The sequence below is a fragment of the Pteropus vampyrus genome, unplaced genomic scaffold, assembly GCF_000151845.1.
Source record: "Pteropus vampyrus isolate Shadow unplaced genomic scaffold, Pvam_2.0 Scaffold354, whole genome shotgun sequence".
NCBI classification, from domain to species: domain Eukaryota; kingdom Metazoa; phylum Chordata; class Mammalia; order Chiroptera; family Pteropodidae; genus Pteropus; species Pteropus vampyrus.
In genome coordinates, this window is record NW_011889135.1 from 392,894 (window position 1) to 400,260 (window position 7,367).

At 41.2% G+C, this 7,367-nt stretch overlaps 1 long non-coding RNA gene across 1 annotated transcript; it reads right to left on the bottom strand.

Annotated features, from left to right (window-relative positions):
- Window positions 1-3,544: 3,544 nt before the first annotated feature.
- LOC111731210 lies at window positions 3,545-5,135 on the bottom strand. Its single transcript, XR_002776992.1, has 2 exons — window positions 5,008-5,135; window positions 3,545-3,799 (listed from the first exon to the last, which is right to left on the bottom strand). It is a non-coding gene; the product is annotated as an uncharacterized LOC111731210 (long non-coding RNA).
- Window positions 5,136-7,367: the final 2,232 nt, after the last annotated feature.

Sequence of the window (7,367 nt, forward strand, 5' to 3'; positions counted from 1 at the left end):
AGAAACCTCAGCAATTATCTGATGATGTCCAAACCTCTTATTTTATGGGTAAGGAAACTAAATCATAGAGAAGACCTTACATGGCCTGCCCACAGTGTTAGCCAAACCTGGGCAAGAACCTGGTCTCCCAGATTTCCATCCAAAAGAAAAGGAGAAGGCTAACCCCATGTTTCCATCTCAGCCAGGATTCTCTGTCTTCCCAAAGCACCTTAACTACTCTTGTTTAGCTGTGGAAAGATCAGGTTGTACCAAGATCTTTGCCATGATCAACTCTCATCTGTGCATACTAAGATGCTCATCTTCCTGGACATCAATAGAAATAATATTATAAATAATAACTGTTGCCTTTTTCTGAGAGCTTATTGTTTTTTATAAGGAGTGTATTAAGTACTAACTCATCTTATTTACTGGATTTTTTTTCTTTTTTGTGTTAACAATTTTTAATTGGAAGCATTGGAATTAATGTCTGACTTCTAAGCCAAAGTGAGCAAAAGCAAAAAAGATAGAAGTGTTTTTCTAAAGTTTTTTCCCCCTAAATTAGCTTCGCTATGGGCAGGCCAGCATACACCAGTTACCAGATGAAGGATGTGGCTAAGACACAGAGGTCTGCAGGGCCACCAAGCCAAGGTGGGGGCTGGGAGCAAGTCACAAGGAAAGACCCTGAAACTCTGACTGAACCAGAAGTCACAGTTTCCCCAAGCACAGACATCGACAGTTCAGTCAGCTGGGTCCCCAGAGACATTGCTAAAAACATTAGCACCAATGGTCTTGGGCAGCTCAGGCTGCCATAACAAAACATCCTAGCTGGGTAGCTTACACAACAGACATTAATTTTCTCATAGTTCTGGAGGCTGAGAAGTCCAAAATCAAGGTACCAGATGATTCGATTCCTGGCTTGTAGACGACCAAGTTCTCTCTGTGTGCTTATATGGTCTTTCCTAGGTATGTGCATGCAGAGAGGGAGACGAAGACCTCTCTTCTTATAAGGCCACTAATCCCATGATTAGAGGTATTAGCCCTACCCTCATGACCTCATTTAACCCTAATTACCTCCCAAAGGACCCATCTCCAAATACCATCACATTGGGGGTTAGGGCTTCAGCATATGAATTGGGGGTGGGCTGGGGGACACAAACCTTCAGTCCATAACACCAATCCTGATCATAGATGTGCAAATCTAAAGCTCACTCTCTCCTGTTACCACAAGGTCTCACACTTGTTACCACAATACACCAAGGACTCATCTCAGAAAGGAGGTCAGCAAACAATACAAGCTTTGTCAGTTACCTTAAAACAAATACAAAAACAACTCTTTAAACCAAAATTATTTTCTAATCAAAGAGCCTAAGATACGGTTACTAATAATGGTCAATGAAATGGAAGCCGATGAGGATTTGATCATTTACTTTGCACACTGAATGTAGTTTGATAAATTTTTGATCCTATTATATGAAGGAAAACAAAATCACCCATAACTCTACCATGCTAAATATCCATTACATCTGTAAGGTATTTCTCTTCCACCTGTTTTGCATATACATGATTATTTTAAATAGCTACAACACATATTCACATAAATTTATATGGTGTTATTTGTAAAATTCATCAAAATCGCTTTTATGCTGCTATAGTCTTCCTAATTATGTGTTAATGGCTGAATAAACTGTTGCTGTACACTCTTGCACTTGCAAGTAACATAAAGCCAATTCCAACTAGTTTAGGAAATGGGAAATTTAAAGAGAAAATACTGGTGCTGCTCACTGAACTGCAAGAACCAGGTCTTAAGCGTTGGGAGCCAGAGGCTTGTTATCACCAGAGCTCCTCACTGCTCATTCTTTAGGCTTCTCCACATGATGGGGGCCATGCCACCTGCAAATGTAGGGGAGTCAGTCATATAACTCTCCACCAAAAAGGGAAGACAAAGTCTTTTCAACAGAAAAATCTAAGAGAAGGCCTTTGACCTGGATTGGATCATGTGTCCAACTGGATCATGTTCTTTTTCATCATCGCTGTGATGAAAAAGAAGGGCAAAGTGGCCTTTTCTGAGTTGATTTTCCACTCCTTTAACGGGGAGATGGGGGAGGGTAGAATCTGTTAATGGAAGAAGGGTAATATCTACAACACACAACCGATTTAAACAGCTTATTGTTTAATATTCAGATTGTATCTAATTATTTTGCTGTTTGAAATTATGCTTTTAAATAGCATAATTATTTACATGTAGACTCCCTCTTCTTTGGGACTTCTTACTTACAAGAGAAGAGAATTCATGTGTACTGATTACCCCTGTGCCAGGAGGTTAGTCACATTAGGTGCATTTCTATTAGCCACAATTCCAAATGGAAGAGAGGCTAAGGGAGTTAGATGACTCGCTTAAGTTGATTCAGTGCCATTGATTTGTAAATGTGCATCTTGATTAAGGTGAACGAATCACTGCAAATACTTTCTAAAAGTAAATAAGAAAAGCTACCTAGGATAAAAATATATTTGATTTTCACGGGGACTACAGATGAAGGAGAAGAGAAAAATCCAAAGAGTCTTCCATTTCCCCCACTATAGTATCTCCCTTCTTCTCAGACTAATAACCAGGGTCTTTCTGACCTTTGGCTCTCCCACAAGGAAGTTCATGACAACATTGTTTTCAGAAGCCAATACTGTGTCCTCCTGTCTCTACTTGCAAGAAAATAACTGGGCTCCCAGTAAGTATAAGTGATGTTAACAGTGATTTATTATATACCCAGTTCTCCAGATGGCCTTTCGTGTAGAGATTATTTTTCCTGAAAACAGAAAAATATGGAATTTTTCCCCACTCATCAGGTTATAACAAGTCTACAATCCACTCCATCAAAACTAGAACCAAAAGCTTTGACAGAGTTCCCTTAAGACAGAGAGAAACACAAAAAACACATTCCATCTGGTAAATAATTGCTGGGGTTGCATTCCTGTGCATTCAGGCACGAGCTAACTTCTGTACAGAATAAAGCCGTGAAAATGTCTAGGCCTAATAGGGCAATGTGAGATAAGATCTACTTAGATCTATCATATCCTCAAATTTCAATCTTCTGGGGTGCCGGTGCATCCTTAACTCTCAACTCACCCATAGGCAGATGAGCTAGACAGACATAAGATGATTCCAAGATGACTGCGAAAGTTCAATCTCAAGTACTAAAGTTTAGATGGACACATGCAACCAATATTCTGCAAGAGTAAAGAAGAATATTTGCTAAAGTCATCTTCAGATGACCATAGTTGCAGAACAAAGTCCAATATGGTTCTAAATTCCCTGTCTTCTTCTTAGAACAGGTTGGAAAATGTACCTAAAAGGCGATAACAATCTTGTGATGGGATGCTGGTGGATGGGAAAGGTATTCAGCAGTAAACAGTGGACTACCAAAATGATTTAAAGTCATTAATTTGTAGCAGGTTAATTTTGGCTGGTGGCTCTAAGTTATGATTTTCATTTAGGGAGAACTCTTTCGGTCAAAACTTTCCACCAATGGAACAAAATCCTCTCAACCGATATAAAGAATCAAAAGGCTTTGGCTAGAAATAAATAGCAAAAATTTATTAAAGGGTTTTAGAGTTTGCACATCATAAACACAGCTCAGCAATACCAAGAGTGTTCTGAAAAAGAAAGAAAAGCTAAGTATTCTTCCAGTAAAAAGTACATTCTTGAGAGGATTCAGTCCTGCATTCTTAGCCTCTGGGTTGGTCTGAGATGGTAGTCTTCCAGATGTCCAGTGGTTTGGATGATGAATGTCAGGCAGTCTGGATACATAAACATTCTTTCCTAAGTGTCCTTCAGGGAGTATTCATAGGATTAGCTATAGAATATGTAAATATATATATAACTTTTATATTCTATATGACATTTATATCTATATCTGTATCTATCTCCAGGCATAACTGGAGAGTTAAAAAGTTTAAGTTCCTACACTAGTTAAAGCAAGCATAGAATCATTTCTTCATGCCTCAGCCAACTGGATTTTAGTAGTTTACTACCTTGAATATAGTGACTCCATTTTATTTTTTCACTCTTCAGCCCTCATACGCTCCCTACCTCTGGAAGCATAGGCAAGAGAACCATGTATTTAAGAGATGTTATGGGGAAGATCCAAGAACTTAGGAAGCTAGACTCAAATTAGGGCTCACAGACTCAAATGCCTTTAGGGGTCAGGTGAATAAATTGTGTGAAATGTTAAGGCATTAGGAAGTGGATTAAACAACTGAGGACTGGATAGGCACACCCCACCTACAGGCATCCAAACTTAAAAAACAAGGGGGGGTGGAGTGAGGAGACTGGCCTGGCCAAATAAAATATCTCTGCAGGATTTGGCCTGTGGATCAAGGGGACGGTTTGCCACTCCTGGACTAAAAGATCCTTAAGCCTTCTTTGACTTCTGGGTTCTGTGATGTTTGTGGAAATAATGCACTTTTATCTATTAAGAGCCGAGTACTGTGTAAACCTTTGTGTTAGGAGGAGGCGGGGTTGCCTAGAAGTATAAGATATGATCTCCATCCTCTAAGAACTCAAAAATATTTTAAAACAAGGTATGCTCATACAAAGGCAACTAACAATGTCAGGCAAAATTACTCCAACGCCAATAGTCACTCAGAGGCAACATTGCTAACTTTTATCTAGATTGATCCACCAAGAGCCGTAGAATAGCCAAGGCTTGTTTTGGGCTTAAAAGGATAAATGACTCAGAGAAACTGTCAAGTGGTGAGGACAGTAAAAAAAAAAAATGGTTGGAGGGGTCTTTGGATTCTTGTGAAAGACCCCCCAACTTCCTCCCCAGACCCTAAAACTGGCTTCCCATCACCCATTCTGTTCTGAGCCTGGGTCCCGCTCCTCCTCAGCCTCTAATGTATCCCTTACCAGGAACCGAAAGCTTTTCCTAGGGACCCATTCCCTAGCTGGACCCCACCCCTGGCAATCAGAGCCCTTAGAGCTCCCTCTCTAGTGCCTGCTCCACGCTCAACCCTGCTGCCTGTTTGTGGACTTACCAACAGGCTGCTAATGGTCCACCTCTAGGACAAGTACCCCCATGCACATCCACCATGGCGGGCAAATGTGTTCAGTTTTCAAGTGAAGAGGGTAATTCTAAAAACTTGTTGATCAGAAATGAAGAGGCAGAAACACTTTTCAGAGTTTGACTTTGTCTTTGAAGCTGCTTGGTATTTGTAGCATGCATTTAGTGGTGTAGTAATTGCCATTAGTAGCTAACAGTGACTCACTGCTCACAAGATGCCAGAATCTGTGCTAAGCTCAATACATGCATGCCCTCACTTGCTTCTCCAAAACAAACTTCAAGGTGGGGGCCATTATTATCCCCTCTTTAGTGATGAATAAATTGAGGCTCAGAGGGGTAAAATAACATGCCCAAAGTCATACAGTCAATGAGTGGCACAGATTCAAACCCAAATCTTCTGTCAACTGTTAACCATTATACAATCCTACCTCCTGTTACTGAACCATTTCTGTGGATGTGTGAACATACACTCCACAGCCCAGAGGCCTCTGCTGGCCTTTCATTTGATGTAAGCAGTCCCCACCTCCCAAACAAAGCACTCATTGGATGTGTGAATATGTATCATCTGCTCTTCAAATAGTACAGCATTCTCACCACATTAGAATCACCTGATATACTTTTTAAAAATGTGCCCACTAAGGATGCCTCAGCCCCAGCCCTTAGAGGTTCAGATTGGCTCGGTTTGGGTTTAAATCAGACACTGGTAGCCTTAAGATCTCCCCAGGTGACCCTAATTTTCAGGGAAGGCTGAGAATACGGGAGTGAATAGTAGTTGAGAGCCAGGGCTTAAGATCTGATTTCTGTAAATGTGAATCGGTTATGGCAACTGGGTGAGTTGTTTTCTTAGTTTTCTCGCCTGTCAAATGGGAATTACAGAAGCGTGTGCTTTATAAGGCTAATATGAAGATTAGGTTAGTTGGGAGAAAGTTGTATACAATGATGGTTAGGTCCTTGGTCCTGCCCCTAAAAACCTCTTTGATCCATAATGAGACTGAAGTTTATAGTTTCTCATGTAAATATGCCATTGGGTGCATGAGAACCGGTATTCTTTCTATTTTCCACTCCAACCTCTGACACTGCAGGGTGGAGAAGGGGGCTGGGCGGGTACTCTTGACAACTTGCCAGCTCTTTCAGAGATGTAAAGGCAAATGTTTCTAAGTGTCAGACAGCTAACATACAGGAGTGAAGTAACTGGGAAAATGCTCTAAGGAGTGCTTAAAATAGGAGTGAATTGAAGAGAAGATGCCCCTTGAAGGGCACTCAACTTTATTAAAAACAACAACAGCTACTCCTAACAATATGGTGTTGGCCAAACAGATCCATTTGTGCCCATTTATAGCAGGTGGGGTGTCAATTTGCGGCCCCAGGAACTGCACCCTCAGCTTTGTAGAACCAGATCAGCAGCAGCTCCTCGCTGCTTCTGCCACAGGTGAGCTGAGACAAGTCGACTTCCCTTCCACTGGAAACCAAGGGTTTCAAGGACACTGGCCTTGACGGTGAAGGGACCTGCAGACCACATCCAGACTTGTTAGAAGCAGACAGGCAGCTAGTGGTTAAAAGTTCCTGCCTTACAGACAGACAGCCCCAACTCCAAGCCCAGGTCTACCTCAGACTGGCTTTGCTGCCTTCAATCACATCTAGGAGCCAGTTTTCTCACATATAAAATGTGGATAAGATTATCCACCTTTTGAGGTTGTTATAAAGATTAAAAGAACAATGAATATAGAGTGCTCAACACAGTGCCTCTACTCTTAGCACTCCGGATATGTCCGCTTTTGTTTGATTTTGCCATTCTTCCTTCAATAAAGTAAAAAGAGCCTCAAGCACTATTTCTCTCTGTGCCCTGGAAAATCAGTTAAACTAGAGCTAGCTACACAGCTCATTCTAATCCATTACCTCATCCTTTAGACCCACAGTCACAAGCACTGAGAATCAAGTTTGAAAGAGATAGTGAGAGGTGAGATAAAGGGTGTAAAATGACAAAATAATAATAATAATAATAAAGGTGGAGGATTTGTTTCTGATTTGTTCTCAGGGAGCAGAAGGCTGATGGCTTGTGGAGTGGGGCACGGAGGGGTGACACAGGACTGCTTCCATATCTCTGGCCTAAAGCAGGGCCCAAGCTCAGTTAACACAGCAGAAAAGAACATGCTTGAGCCAAGAGACAAGGACTCTCTGCATTTATCTGTAGATGACTACTGTCAATAATTCTGAGAATAAGAATCCTGTAAGTGGTTCATTCTACCTTGCCATGTGCCACGGAGAAGTCAAGAAAAGCAAAAGTTAGGCTTCACACAAGACAGGTATGTGACAGTCTTTGGTCTTTGGGTCTTA